The following is a 15,969-nucleotide window of genomic DNA, read 5'->3' as shown; positions in this document are numbered from 1 at the left end:
TTGCATAGTCAAAAAAAACAGAGTTAAGGACTTGCCCATGCCGGTCAGGCTAGCACATGCGAGACACAGGTTCACAGGGAGCTTGTCTATTTGTTCCCATGTACACCAATGAGCCACATGCATTTGTTCTGGGATTATGCCTTTCACTTCTCACAATCAGAGCGAACATCTTCAAGAAGGGGATAGAACATGTCCTCTTCTTCAGCGAGTGCTGAGCCTGATGGCTGCAATACAAAATTCACTAACAGAGAGTTAGAGAAAGGACTGAGGAGCTGGTAGAGTCAAGGACGCCGCAAGAAGGCCGACATAGCCAACTAACCTGGGCCCATTGGGGCTCACAGAGACTGAGCCACCAACCAAAGAGCATTCATGGCTGGTCTGAGGCCCCCTGCACATATGAAGCTGATGGGCTGCTTGTTCCTCAAGTGGGTTCCCGAACAATTAGAGCATGTGGTGTCTTTGACATAGATTCGGTTGCCTCACTGTGGATCCCGTTTCCCTAGCAGAGCTGCCTTATCTCACCTCAGTGAAGAGGAGGCCCTTAGTTTGGATGTGGCTTGATGTGCCAAGGTGGATAGGTATTGGAGGTAGGGGAGGGAAGGAGGGGGGTGGGGGAAGTGGGTGGGAGGGTAGGGCTGGGAGGAGGGAGTGAGGTTGGGATTGGGATGTAAAATGAACAAATGAATAAATTAAGGAAGAAAAAGGAAACAAGAGTTCTCTGAGACACAAACTCCCTATGATGAGGCCAAGGAAGGGAAGGGATCTTGAGGGGAGTGTTCTTTCACAGGGAAGGACCACTCTGGAGCACTGGTAGAGTCAGTGACAAAGACATAATGAAAACCACGTCTATTTGGGCTCTTTAAACCTTCCTCCCCTGCACTTTTAGTAGCCTAAAAAGCCCTCTTCACACAGGGGAATGACACAAAACCCCACCAGGGCTGTAACTGCCTCTGGGACTCCCAGGAACTGTTGTTCTTTGTGATAAGGAATATAAAGTCACAATGCACAACGTGTCTCTTATGTCCTGAAGATAGCGTGGGGCTCTGAGCCATGCTGTGCAAGAGGTCAGCTGGCTTCAGGTGATGAACTGTTCTCAGGCCTTGCGGGGACCTTCCTTCTTCTCCTGATGGACATTCAGGTGAGGCTCCATCATCACATACATTAGTCCAGTGGCCTCAAATGGTTTACACTCTATCCGTATTTACTTACAATTCAAGAGTTGTGTGTGAAGTTATTTTGCAAATGCACATAAAATCTTTGCCCCCAGCCCCAATATCATCTGATAAAATAAATTCAAGAAGTATATCATGAATCTGTCATGGCTAATGTGAGTGAGTTCACGTGTGTGGCTTCCCCAGGATGCAATGGCTACAGTATTTGGACAGTGCTAAATAACATTAACACACAGAAAGGCAGAGTCATGGGTGAGCATGAGCACCAAGTAGAAGCAATTTTCAGGGATGTTGACAGAATTACTTTCTCTTAAAAAAATGTCTCCTCAGAAATTCTGCCTCAGAATAAAAGTCTTCAAAAGTCTTTGGGAAAGGTTGGTTCCTAGAAAATGGAATCTGTTATGAGTCCCCAAACTCTCAGCTAATCAGAATCCTGACTTAGGTAGAAGATTCATTTCAGCAAATAAAACTAAATTAGTTCAATAAAATATCATTTAAATTAAACTCATGAGTTATTATCAAGTATATTATATAACAGACAGGACACCTACTCTGTGACAAGCATTCAACAGTGAATACAGAATTAAGAATAAGACGGTAATGGCCCCTCAGTGATGACCATGTAGACATCATAGCCCAACATGCTGGCATGTAGCTGTGAACCTTACATGTGCAAATGCAGGAAGATTGCAGGTTAGAAGCCGTCCCAGGCTATATGGAGAGAAGACAAAGCACCATGGAAAATCTCCACTTGAGGAATACAAACAAATATGATGTCTTCCAAGGATTAGGTTGTGACACAGTGGTAAGTACTTGCCTAGCAGGCATGAGGCCTTGAGAGTAACCCTCAGTACTTCAAAACTAGCTAACTAACTAACTAACTAACTAACTAACTAACTAACTAACAACAACTAAAACCTCAACCAAACAAAAACAATAAAAAACCATCAAAACAAAAAATTTCCCAAAGAACCTTCCTAAACTTTGTCTTAAGCCCACATATCTATCCCCAAATATAATCATCATATACATTTGAAAATAAAATATTAAATAAAAGGCTATATGGGAGGGTATAGTTGAAGGAAAAATGTAATTATAATATAAAAAGTAAGAAATCATTAAAAATGGGAGTAAGCAGTCTTAATACCTGGTTATTAATATGGAAACTTATTTTCCATTTTCATGTAAATATGCTCATGTATCTACCAATGTCTCAAAGAATGAATTCTGATGCTCTAAGAAGCCAACTTTTATCAATAATGTTGTCTCCAGTTTCTTTCTTCAATGATGAACATGTCTGTGACACTGTCCACATTCTCTCTGACATAAAAACAAGATGCAAAGCACAGATCAAAATAGATTAACTCTTGATACTGCATAGCTACTCCATGGAAAGTAAACATTGCCCTTTATTCTCCCTCACAAGCTGTAGGATGCTAAGGCAGTCCTTTGACCTTTCAAATTGTTGTCTCCTCATAAACAAGAAATTCTAAACATATCATAGTTTCTATAATTTTTAAAGACTGTATTTGAACCATCGCTGTTAAGATGGAAACTTTAAGGAATTTTAATGAGCCATTTCTTTCTCTGCCTTTCTTGTCTCTTACTCTCTCTCTCTCTCTCTCTCTCTCTCTCTCTCTCTCTCTCTCTCTCTCTGTGTGTGTGTGTGTAAATACACTGAATACTAGATAATGAACAGACTCATTCAAGACCCCATCACTTCTGTCCATCTACCCTTGTGTTCTTACTGTGTCTCAGCTATTTGTCTGCTCCATTGTCCCACCAAAACGTATCAATCCGTGTCAATATACTGTTGTATGCTTTTACTAAAATACATTTTTTCAAAGCAATTTATTTTACATTTCAACAGTATATGCTGGCCTGGATATTCAGCCCATTGGCACTTGAGGAAGCAGTCTGAGCAGCAAGACCCTCTGGTCTCCTCAGCCTTCTCTCTGAAAAAGTCATAAATCCCCATAGTCTTTTGTGGATGTGTGCTTCTGCAGCAAGCATGGACCCTCAGTGGGGAGGGCCTCTCAAGCCTGAGAGAGAGGGATGTCTTTATCTGGGATACAAGGGCAAAGAGAAGAATCTAAGTAAAGGCATTCCAGGTTAAGCCAGCCATCACAGCCTCTGTGGGGATGGATGCTCCTCAGCTGTACCTTGCACTGAACTTCGCCCAGGAAAACAACCACCCAGGCTTCTTTGTTCTCTGAGTCTTCATTTTCTAAGTGTGCCGATGCTAAGGAAACATATGAAGTAAAATTGCATGTTTCTCTATGTGAAGGTTAACGTTGTATATAGAGCACAAGAATATCTCATTATTCACCACTGTATTTATTTTTAAAGTAGATTTTGTTTACTTGAGGGGTGGGAGAGGAAGAGCAAGTGAGAACGTGTGCGAATGTAGAGGAACTCAGAGAGTAACTTCTCCTCTTCTTCTGACACATGTGTCCCAGGGGTCACACTCAGGCCATCAGGCTTAGTGGCAAGTATTCTACCCACTGGGCCTTCTCTCCAGGCCTCAACACGAGATCTTAGCTTTCTACCTCTGCTGCTATTTGCAATTTCATTTTCATTAGTAAATAATTCAATTTACTGAATATGCCACTCTTTGCCCTTATCTCCTTGCTGATGTTTGGTTGGTTTCGAGGTGAATACTTGGAGTAGCAGCTATTGTAAACATTTCTAACCGTAAGGCCTGATGCCCACATAAAGGGTGCTTCTAGGATGCCACCTACAAGCCAGGGTCCTTGGTTACACAGAATCTAGTCTAGAAAGTAAAGGGTTTCAAGTTATTATGCAGACAGATTCTTACCCACAGGTAAGAGTGGCTATGGTACATGCCTGCCATCTTGCTAACATTTGATACCACTGGCAACTTCAGTGGATTTGAAACAGCACTTTGGTATGACCTGAATGGACATTTCTTTGACTACTAATAGCTAATGTGAGGTAATGACATGAAGAGCACAGTCTACTCTTTATTGGAGCTACAGTCTCTATACTTCGTAACATAGTCTGGTTTTGTCGATGTATTTTCTGCAATTCTTAGTATCAAACCTTAGTCTTTTTCTTGGGGGTACAAATATGTCATACATAGTCTTTTTCACTATAAGGTTATCATTAAAGTGCCACTTGCTGCTGTGAAATGTCAAGGTTAGCTTTCTCGGGTGGTTTTTCTGTGCTTGTTTGTTTTTGTTGTTGTTGTTTTGCATTGGCTGACTTCATAGTCATTAAGCAGCACACATTAGAGTAGCTTCGTGGTAATAGAAGCAAAGCATAATGACTGAGAAATGCCCATCATTGTAGATATTAGTGAAGTCGTTCAAACAACATCAGCAATTGTTCACAGAGATAATTGAGCTGCAAGCGTTGCAGGCTAAGTAGAGAAACCATGGCCTCTGACCCAGTTTTCTGGCTCTGAACACAGATGCCTTAAATACATGTATCTTTCCTGGATACAGACCCCTCATGACAAGTACAAAGTTACTATGCTATGCTTTCTTATGAAAGTTTTCTCTAGGAGCCAAGTATACGACCTCACTCTGGATAATTCTGCTAAGGTAATGGGGTGCATTGTTAGGCTTTGTGACCTATATCGAGTTAAAAGCTTATGGAAACATATATATGGGCCTAGAAGACTTTCCCTTTGGGAAGTAAGTTTTGGTGACTGTCCTGTTGAAAAGGCTTGGTTGGAAGTGATGGAGTGTAAAAATAGAGCAGAGAAAAAGATACAGATGGTTGTTTCCTTGTTTCAATGGTTGTGACCTCATTGTAAGTAGCTCATGTTATCAGTTGGCAAAATTCTTACCTTGTCCTTTAGGACACTGTCATTACCCTGAGCTTACATGGATGGTGAAGCATGGAAAGTGGGGAGATCACACTCAAGTCCACAGAGTGTGTACAGAGATGCCCATCCCTTTCCTGTTCCTTCTTGAGCCCCTGGAATTCTGCCTACCCATCGTTTCCATAAGCACACTGTAGTCCAACACGATGGCCCTTTCCAAATGAGCACTCTGGTCTAGACGGTAAGGTCCTAGATGCTGCAAACTTTGGGACTCGCGGCTGCCAATGTGGCCACTGTGCAGATAACCACTCTCCTCATCTTTTAAGCAAACTCACACTTGGCAAACACATTTCACTGCACTACATTAACAAGTGCTCAGTCCTGCTGTACACTATACTTATTATAACAATTTCAGGGGTATACAGAAGAAAATAACTATACAGGAAGACTTTAACAATATTAAGTTTAATTTTTATTACTATACAAAAGGCAGCCACTGAACAGGATAAAGTTAGCTTGGGAAAGGTTTGGTGAGGCTCTCAAGTCAGAAGATTAAACCAGGGTTTCATACATCCTATCACTGAGGTTTATCCCCAGCTCCTATGCTCAGAAGATTTAGGTCACATTTACAGATACGGAACTATTGTATAGAGAAGAGGGGGAGAGAGAAAGAAGGAAAACAGAGGAGGAAGGACAAGGAGGAAGAAGAGGAGGAGGAGAAAAAGGAAGAAGAGGAGGAAGAAGAAGAGGAGGAAGAGGGGAGGAGGAGGAAAAGGAAGAGGAGGAGGAGGAGGAGGACGAGGAGAATAGAAATGGAACAGGTTTTTCAAATGTGGGGAAGTAACAGGTGCAGATGTACAAGGCAGGATGTACAAATATACAGAATCAATTACACCATAAAACTATGTATAAGAATAAATGATAAATGAGAGCACAGGGGCTAGGCATAGACATGATCAAGATTTGCCTATTAAAAGGAAGAGAGGCTACTGAGAATTCCAGACATGAGGATGACAAAGTCAAGTAAACAGCACACAAATCCTGGTACAGGACTGTCAAGTGTGCTAGCACAGCAGCATTCAAGCCAACAAACTACTGATTATTATAGTAGTACGATCAACACTTCAATGATACCAGAACTCAAACCTAAATGTAAACCTGGGATGTGCACAATGCTGCCAGGTACTCTCAGTGCAGTATGGAAGCCAATGGGACCATGTAGAACCTCAAACAGAAGGCTTTGAAATCAAGAGTAATGGGGGCATTCTATAGAATATAGTGGGGGCAAGAAGGGTAGTGGGAATCTCTAGCCAGTGATAACACAATAAATATGTGAGTGGAATAAGAGAAAGTCTAGTCTTAAGCAAATAGTAGGACATGTGAGCACAGTCTTGTGCCTTCCAGACTCAAGAGACATCAGCTCTAAAGCTATGTGGAAAAGACTACATTTCCCAAATATTGCTCAGTAGCTCAAGTAAAGAAGACACATCAAATACCACTATGCTGATAGATTCATGAGAAATAAAAGAGATACATTTCAGGAGGAAATTATGAGGAACAAACAGCCTTCCTTTCTCAGTGGTAGAAGCTATGGTTCCCAGACTCACTTCTGAGAGCTGCCATCAAAATCCAGAGAGCAGCTAGCTGTTGGTGATAGTGTGCCTTGCCTCTCAACAGCTCCTGGAAGAAGCCAGAGGTCTTAAGTGTTCTTTGGATGTAATGGCATAGCTCTGGCCTACACAGGTGCTTCCCAGTGTCCTCAGCTCTCTGTCAAATTTGTCCTGCATGCTGACACAACCATCACTATCTATCCCAGTAAGCATGTCCTGCTTGATCATATGCTTAGATGACCAATAAGGTCATCTATCTTCAAATAAGGTATGTTCAAAGGGACTGAAGGTTGGTACAGCCAAATCTTTCTGGAAAACACAATTCAATCCCTAGTAGTCTTCACATTTTTTTTAGAGATTTATCATTGGAGGTAGAAGCCAACATGTCACACACACATGAGAACCAGCCACTCTGATAGACCTAAGAAACTACAACAAAGTACCTAATGTATATTTCTATAACATATGTGATAAAGAAGCATGAAAAGAGCGATTCCCCCTACACAGTAGTCACTGACTACACATCAAAACATGTAAGAAGGGCTGGTGACTCCAGTGCCCAAAATAAGATCTTAGAACACTTTCTGTTTGGGTGTGGCCTCTGCAAGTTCTCTTACCCACTACTCTCTGCCTGCTTGCTGGAGCCACTAGTTTCGATGCTTGGGGAATTTTCATGTCCATTCCACTTATAATCCCTTTTCCTCTCCCCTTCAAAGCTATAGTATCTGCTCTCTGGGTGCTGTGATACTGTTTGCTATTTTTTTTTCAGTGAATTGGTCATGTATTCTTTCATCCCATTATTTCTCAAGATTTTTTTTTAGCATAGTATGCACTATGGCTTCAAAATAAAGGTAACAGGCAACATGGGCTATGCTACTGTTCCAAAATAAAAGTAGTAGAGGCCACCTACACATATGATTTCAAAAAAGTTACTGTAATATCCTGGCTGCAGCAAGAGTGGATGAAAAAAGAGCAACTATAGCCACAGTTCATTCAGATCCTAGTTAGAGTTATTGTTGCTATGATTAAACATCATGACCATGAGCAAATTGGGGAGGGAAGGGTTTATATGGCTTCCACTTCTAGACTATCCCTGAAGGAAGTCAGAGTAGAAACTCAAGCAGGGCTGGAACCTAGAGACAGGAGCTGATGCAGAGGCCATGGAGGTGTGCTGCTTATGGGCTTGCCCCACATATCTTCTCTTGTTCAGCCTATTTCTTATAGAATCCAGAACCACCAGCCCAGGGATGAAACCACCCACAATGAGGCTGGGTCCTCTCCCATCAATTACTAATAAAGAAAACACTCTGCAGGATTGCCTATAGCCTGATATTATGGAGATATTCTTTCCAATGGGGTTTCTTCCACTCCTTTAATTCTAGCTTGGGTCAAATTGACAGAAAACTAGCCATTACACTAAGGCACTATGTAGCTTCGGCTGCCTAGTGAGATCCTCTGTATAAAACGGTACATACAAAGGCAGATATGCATTATCCATAGCAAACACGAAGCCATGAAGACAGCCTGACAATAGTGTGAGATTCAAACATTTCCAACTCTGATGTGTGAATAGTCACAGGAATCTGTCTGGATCGCCTTTCTTCCTCTTTCCTTTTCCTGTGGATGGACAGAGGTGTTATATATAGAATACTAAAAATATGAGAATTATTTAGTGCACCTTATCCTGTCTAAGTTTAAATACAAGAACAGCTGGAAGACAGTGGTGCTATCCGGATGGGTCTGGCGGCTTCAAGTCCTTGGAGGTTACCACAGGAGGCAAAATACAGGAATAATTAGGCTTGTTTCCTTTCCATTTATCCCTCTCTACACACCCTTTCACAGTCTATATCCATTTTGCTTAGGTTGGTGTTTTAAATCAACACATAATGTTTGTATTTTTCTGAAGTACACTGTGAGATTTTGATTTGTGTATATGTTGTGCAACCCAGATGGGAAATCAGCACATCCCACTGCCATAAACTTCTTTTATTTTATGGCAAATGCGTCCTAAATCTGCTTTCTACCTACTTTGAGTGATGGTATGGATTACTTATAGATATCTTCAAACTTCTGTCCCACAGAATCTAGGAAACTATAAAGAGTCACCCCAGTGCTTGATAGAACAAATTCAGAGACAGAGGCAAAAAGAACAAGGCAACCTCACCTCAGTAGCAGAGTGAAGCTCTATGAGAGTTCTAAGGCACTTGAGAGTTGGCACCTGTCCTCATCATCCCCATCACTGTTCTCACCCCCCATCACTGTCCTCATCATCCCCATCACTGTTCTCACCCCCCCATCACTGTTCTCACCCTCCCCATCACTGTTCTCACCCCCCATCACTGTTCTCATCATCCCCATCACTGTTCTCACCCCCCATCACTGTTCTCATCATCCCCATCACTGTTCTCACCCCCATCACTGTTCTCACCCCCCCATCACTGTTCTCACCCCCCATCACTGTTCTCACCCCCCCATCACTGTTCTCATCCTCCCCATCACTGTTCTCATCATCCCCATCACTGTTCTCACCCCCCCATCACTGTTCTCACCCCCCCATCACTGTTCTCACCCCCCCATCACTGTTCTCACCCCCATCACTGTTCTCATCCTCCCCATCACTGTTCTCACCCCCCATCACTGTTCTCATCATCCCCATCACTGTTCTCACCCCCCATCACTGTTCTCATCATCCCCATCACTGTTCTCACCCCCCCATCACTGTTCTCATCCTCCCCATCACTGTTCTCATCATCCCCATCACTGTTCTCACCCCCCATCACTGTTCTCACCCCCCCATCACTGTTCTCACCCCCCCATCACTGTTCTCACCCCCCCCATCACGGTTCTCACCCCCCCATCACTGTTCTCACCCTCCCATCACTGTTCTCACCCCCCCATCACTGTTCTCATCATCCCCATCACTGTTCTCACCCCCCCATCACTGTTCTCACCCCCCCATCACTGTTCTCACCCCCCCATCACTGTTCTCATCATCCCCATCACTGTTCTCACCCCCCCATCACTGTTCTCACCCCCCATCACTGTTCTCATCCTCCCCATCACTGTCCTCATCATCCCCATCACTGTTCTCACCCCCCCATCACTGTTCTCACCCCCCCATCACTGTTCTCACCCCCCCATCACTGTTCTCACCCCCCATCACTGTTCTCATCATCCCCATCACTGTTCTCACCCTCCCCATCACTGTTCTCACCCCCCCATCACTGTTCTCACCCTCCCCCATCACTGTTCTCACCCCCCCATCACTGTTCTCACCCCCCCATCACTGTTCTCACCCCCCCATCACTGTTCTCACCCTCCCCCATCACTGTTCTCACCCTCCCCATCACTGTTCTCACCCCCCATCACTGTTCTCACCCTCCCCCATGGCTGTTCTCACCCTCCTCTATCAGTGAGTGTTCTCACTCTCCCTCATCACTGTTCTCATCCTCCCCATCACTATTCTCCCTCTCTCCATCACTGTTATCATCCTCTTCCATCCTTAGTCTCATCTCCCTCCATCACTGTTCTCATCCCTCTCCATCACCATGTCTCCCTAAGTAGAGTCCACCTAAAGCTCACGTTTGCCAGATTTAGAAGAAATAAATGAGGCAGAAACTTGGCATTCAGGGGGAAGTTTCAAAACTCGGAGGCACTTTAGAGCACTGTGTGAATCTAACTTTCCCCAGGTCCAGTCTCTCAAGTCAAGTGGTGTTTTTAAATACCTCTCTAATATAACTAAAAATATAACCAGCATATCTTTATTTAAAATAATTCTAAAATAAATTCCTAAACATCTCATCCTCATCTCCACTCTATTTGTGTGCATTCTTCCCAGCATATGCCCTCCTAGGAAAAAAAAATCACTGGCTGCTCCACCTCAGAGCTACTCTTGTGTTGATCATCACCCTGATGATGGAATGCCTACTTCTGTTTAAGCTCCTGCACCCATAGCTGGGCTTTCCTTTGGGTAATGTAGTTATGATGAAATGGAAAATAATCCATTGGTTTCTAATTCACGGTCATGGCATCTCAATCCCTTTGGGGTAAAGTTCAAGCAGCAACAGGAGCCCAGCTCCCCAGCAGAATGATTCAGAGGGCCACATGTCAAATGTACCCAGTATCTGAGAAATAGTGTAGATACCAAGATGCCTTGTTCAGGAAACAGAGGCACTGCAGTAACAAAATGCCTGTCTACCAATAAGAAGAAATCTCTTATAGAATACATACACAGTTCCAGTCCACTGAAAGTTGACTTAAAGAGTTCCCTCAATGACTAGATTAAAATCTGTCTCTCAAACATTGAGTTAAAGCTTTTGACTGCCCCAGTTAGGTGCTGAAGCAGACACAATAGGCAAAATGGTTACCATTGGCTTATGAGTTTCTTTGATTTTTCTTCTACCTTGTTTGTTTGTTTGTTTTTTTAACATTAGGTTTAACACTCTGAAGACCACACAGATATGGGCCACACTGTTCCTTTTGGAGACCTGAAAGTATAGTGATATGTCCCTCCCTAGAACCTGACTTGATTGCTGTTGTGTGGGTCTGCTGCTGTGTACATTTAGGGGAAATGTGACTCAACAGAAAGAAAACAAAACTAGAGTAAAGGGAATCAACAGGAGAGGGTGAGTCCATCAAAGTGCACGTATTTCAGACTGAGTCTGTACCTCTGGGCTAAGTAACCAGTGGACACTGGTGGAAAAGCCTGTACTCTAACTCAGTGGACATCCATTTTCAGGCCGACCCAGGGACAAGGTGACTCTTAGTGTAAGTTTCCCTTTTTGTCCTGTCATGGCTAATTTTGAGAAGGGCAGCCTGTCTATCCAGAGGGATGGGGTTTTTAGGTGAATAGAGTATTTTGTGTTTGACAGGACAGTGTTTCCCAGTGAGGAAAGAAGCTGAGAGAACTCTCACTCATAGGCACTGGAACGAAGCAGACCATTTTGAGAGAGGCTCAGCCAAAATGCTTAGCAACATTTTCCAGCTTTAACAGCATGTAAAAGAGCACATGGGCACAATAAAACAGAGAAAGCAGCCGTAGAGGGATAGAAAGCAAGATAGACAGACATCTGTCCAACTTTCACAGCAAGCCTAGACCCTGGCTTGTGAGTATTGCCTGCCGGGCAAGCCACATCCTCTCCTCCCACTGGATGCTTTCTGCTATGGCACTCTCATCACCACCACCACCACCTTTTCTCTTAGATGAAAATGATAGTTGCTTCCCTAGTAGTTTGTGGAACTAAAGGGGTTTCAGAATCCCTTAAGCATCTATCATCTCTAAGGACCGGTGCCATATCATGGAAAGAGATGCCGGTGTAGAGCAGAGGACCATCCAAAGGTTAGGCTGACTTCACCGCTTGACACACTGGGAAAGGCATGCATTTTGCAGCCCCCAAGATCTGCATTTGGAATTTGACTCCGACTCTAACTAGCTGTTAAACTTTGTATTCTCCTCAAGCTTCACGGTGTTTATCTGTGAAACAGGACTTCTACTGAAGGTCTGACAGCCATGCCAGGATGCTCTCAAAAATAAGGTGACCGGCAGAGATTGATGCCTGAGGGGCTGAGTGCACGGGGAGCTTCGTTCTTGTACAGCATGTGCCTCCCTTTATCATGATCCCTGTCCTTCACGCTAGGTGCAGAATGCAATGACTAGGGCATAGACACACTTTACTCATAGTCAAAGGGTTGCACTATGTTAATCAACCTGGACCTGAGTTTTCAATCCTCCTGCCTCGGCCTCCAAAGCACTGTGATTAGGAGCACATGCCAGCAGCCCTAAGAATAACAAACACTCATAGATGCAAACATAGAGACAGCGTAGTACAGACAGAGGCTCAGCACAGCTCAGACTCTGGAGTAGGAGATCAGAGGCAAGTGAGGGACCATGAGGAAGAGTCTGGACATCAAGAGATGCTAGGGAAGGTCTTCTTATTTGCTTTTGAGATGGAAGCTTCTACAATCTCCAAACTCCCATACTGACAGAAAGAACCTCATTTCAGGGGCAGAGCAGGGGAATTTATTCGTTCTGTCTGAGCTGTAGATAGAGATGTAAACAGAGCATCAAGGAAACATCAGCTAGTCGGTCTTATTCACTGCCAACAGCCTAGAGCAGCTGCCTGCCAAATTTACTCCATTCTATTCTATATTAGCTGCCTTTGCCACCAGGTTTGTGTATTGCTACATCCTAAGGATTCAGGACACTAGAACAGCCCTTTAGTTAATTTTAGGACACAAACATAATTTTAAGCTTACTTTTAGCCAGAGGAAAATCAGTGGGTACCTCTTAACATCTCACTTTTCTTTTAGGATCTAAGGCACTGATTTTTATAATATTCTCCATCTCCCTCTCCATTCCCTCCCCACTTCCTTCTTCTTCTCCAGCTCCCTTACCTTCTCTGTAACTCAGGGTCTCACTATGTAGCCTAGCTGGTTTGGGGACTCACCATACCAAGATACTAGCCTCAAACTCATAGAGAACTGACTGTCTCTGCCTCCCATGTGCCTGGAACAAATTCTTTTCGATGGCCAGGTCCCAGGCTCTGTCTTAACAGTGGCTCCTTTTAATGAGTTCCTTTGAGGCTAGAGAGATGGCTGAGTGGTTAAGATTATCTGCTACTCTTATGGAAGAGCCACAGGGTGGATCACAACCTTCTGTAACTCTAGTTGAAGAGGGTCGATTGCTCACGATCCATCTGGCCTCCATAGGCACCTGCATAAATGTTGTATATATAAAAACATGAAGGAATTTGCATGAAATTATCAATGAATTTCAACTAGAGAACTTCACTTGATTTAACTAAAATAAGTAAGGAACATTTCAGCCTGAACCTCTTTTACTCCTTACTCCAGCTACTTTTCAAGGGGCAGACACTCAGTACCTTCCTCTAGGCCTCCTGAAAATAAAATGAAACAACCTCCTGTCAGTTATTAAGCCTTTTGTTGCCTTGAGCTTCAGACCATCACAACCAAAGATTGAATCCCATGCAACTACCAGCATCCCATCTAGTACATTATAGAAAAAAATATACTTGCATTGTGGCGCAAGCAAACAGCAATAGCATCTTGTGTGTGTCATTAGTATATGAGGTGAAAGGAGCCTCAGATAGGGCATGGTTCACCTCATACAGGGACACACACACACACACACACACACACACACAGAGAGAGAGAGAGAGAGAGAGAGAGAGAGAGAGAGAGAAAGAGAGAGAGAGAGAGAGAGCGCCACCAACAGACCAAGGCAGGGGACTTTAGGAAAGTGAATAGCATAGACAAAGGCTCAGGTTAGATCTAGAATAACCTGACTCATAGTTGCACGCCATGGCTCCCAACAGAGTCTGTACACCTTTTCTATAGAGGCGGAGATATTGTGGGTTGCAAGCACAAAACTTACTCTAGGCAGTATGCAAACATGACATTTCTACACGTCAAAAATTTTATTTGTAGAAACAGGAGGTAAGTGGGGTTGGACCATAGTGAAGCCCACCTGTGTAGAACACTCCAGCATGGAGGCATCCATGAGAAACAGAGAGGCGTACGATGATGAACCTAGGCTCCTGTCCAGGGATGCCCACCAGCGAGCAGTACCAATTTTTCTGCTCCATATGCCATGTATATACTGAACGCCCCTTAAAACCAGGGCTGGAAGTCACTCAAAGTTGCTGGGATATGTTGTTGGTCACAGTGGGGGCTTCAGGCAGCCTAACAGTCCCTAATCTGCTAGATTTGATCTCCCAGGATGGGACTTCTATTTTCTTAATCTCTCAGCCACATCAACATGATACACTTCCAGAGTGAGAACAGAACCTGTTAGGATATGTGTGTGTGAGGCTGCTGGAACTATGAAATTTGACGTTAAAGCTCTTGTGACTTGTAAAGGCTTCAGCGATCACTCATAGACCCTTGTGTTCACTGATGCTAACTCTATAGTGTCATTTGCCATTGAATAAACTCCCATGGTTTGATCAGGCACCTGCAACGATATATTGTCAATGTCGACACTCTTTCCATGTCTCCTGAGAGCCTGAAGCCTTTTCATCTGTATCTACTTTCAATCTGAACTTTAAAAGCATGAGAGATAGTTGCTAAGCCTTTTGGTCCTGTACTGAGGCCAGAAATCCACAACACATTGAGTCATTCCAAGAAGGAAAACAAGGCAGGATTTTAGAAAGGATGATCCTTCTGCGATGGTGATCCATATCTCTGTCACCAAATTCCTCCTGCCTGTCTGTCATTCACTCCCTGCTAGCTTTGATGGTGGAGCAAACTCCTCACTACTTGTTTGTGAAGGTAACAGGAGAGGAAGTTGGTTACAATGAACAACATAAAAAAAAGTTAACACACTATCTCAAAAGATAAACGTGGTAGAGGCAAACCAATATTTGGAAGGATTTGTTCAAGAGGAGCAGGACATGACAAATCAAGAGGAAGGATTACACTGAGCTCTAGCAGATTCTGAGACAGGACAAACTAACAGAATACACAGTGCTGGCATCCACCACAGCACCAGGAGCCAACACACCTTTCATCTCCAAATAACAACTACAGAAACTTTCTCAAAGTTGGCCAAGATCACTGGTATCTTGGGCAAGTCTTAAGACAAAGCTCTTTAAAACCATATAACCTAAACACCTACAGGGGGGTCGATCTAGCCTTGAAGAAGTCTAAGAATAGTTTTTTCCCTTTCTCATAGCACTTTCTATGCATTATTTAAGCAATGACATTGGATTAGAAGCACCCCAGCATAGATCTGGGGTTGTCAGTGACACAGAAAACCACCTGACAGGAGGTCTGTGAACTGAAGACCATGGCCAGCATTGGTAACACAACACCCAAGAGGACACCTCACAAGTGAGACCCCAACTTTAGGAGGACCAGTGGCTTTTACAATATCACCTCTCACTTCCAAGTGCACATCCCAGTGGCCAGTTTCTTCAAGAGTCTTAGCCTCATCTGCTGAGCAGCTTTTGTCCTTGATTTTTCTAAGACAGAGCAAGTGTCTCAGCTGCTTAGGACATACCAAATCCCAAAGGTCACCTTTCAGGTCATACTTTCCCATTACCACATATATCATTTCTTCCCACAGGATTGCAGGCAGAATTCTAGAGCCAGAAAAACCAACATAATAGAACAGAGTGTGTCCACCGGACTGTTTCAATTTAGCCAGGGTAAAGACCCTTGGTACTTACTGGCTGGTGAGGGAGTGCTGCACCCACTGGGAGGTGGGTGGCCATGGAGACCATGGAGTGGAGGCAGGGAGAGCCCTCCGATGACAGGTGGAAACAATAATGGGTAGGGTGCAGCCGGGTAGTGAGTCATGTGTGCACGCACTGCCGGGACTGAGCATGCGTGGCTGCTGGTGCTCATGCTTCAGGCTTCACTGGAGGATAGGTGCTCC

Source organism: Acomys minous (genome assembly GCF_964271855.1).
Source record: "Acomys minous genome assembly, chromosome: 9".
Taxonomy (NCBI): Eukaryota; Metazoa; Chordata; class Mammalia; order Rodentia; family Muridae; genus Acomys; species Acomys minous.
The sequence above is the reverse complement of the archived record's forward strand: the minus strand, read 5'-3'. Positions refer to the sequence as shown.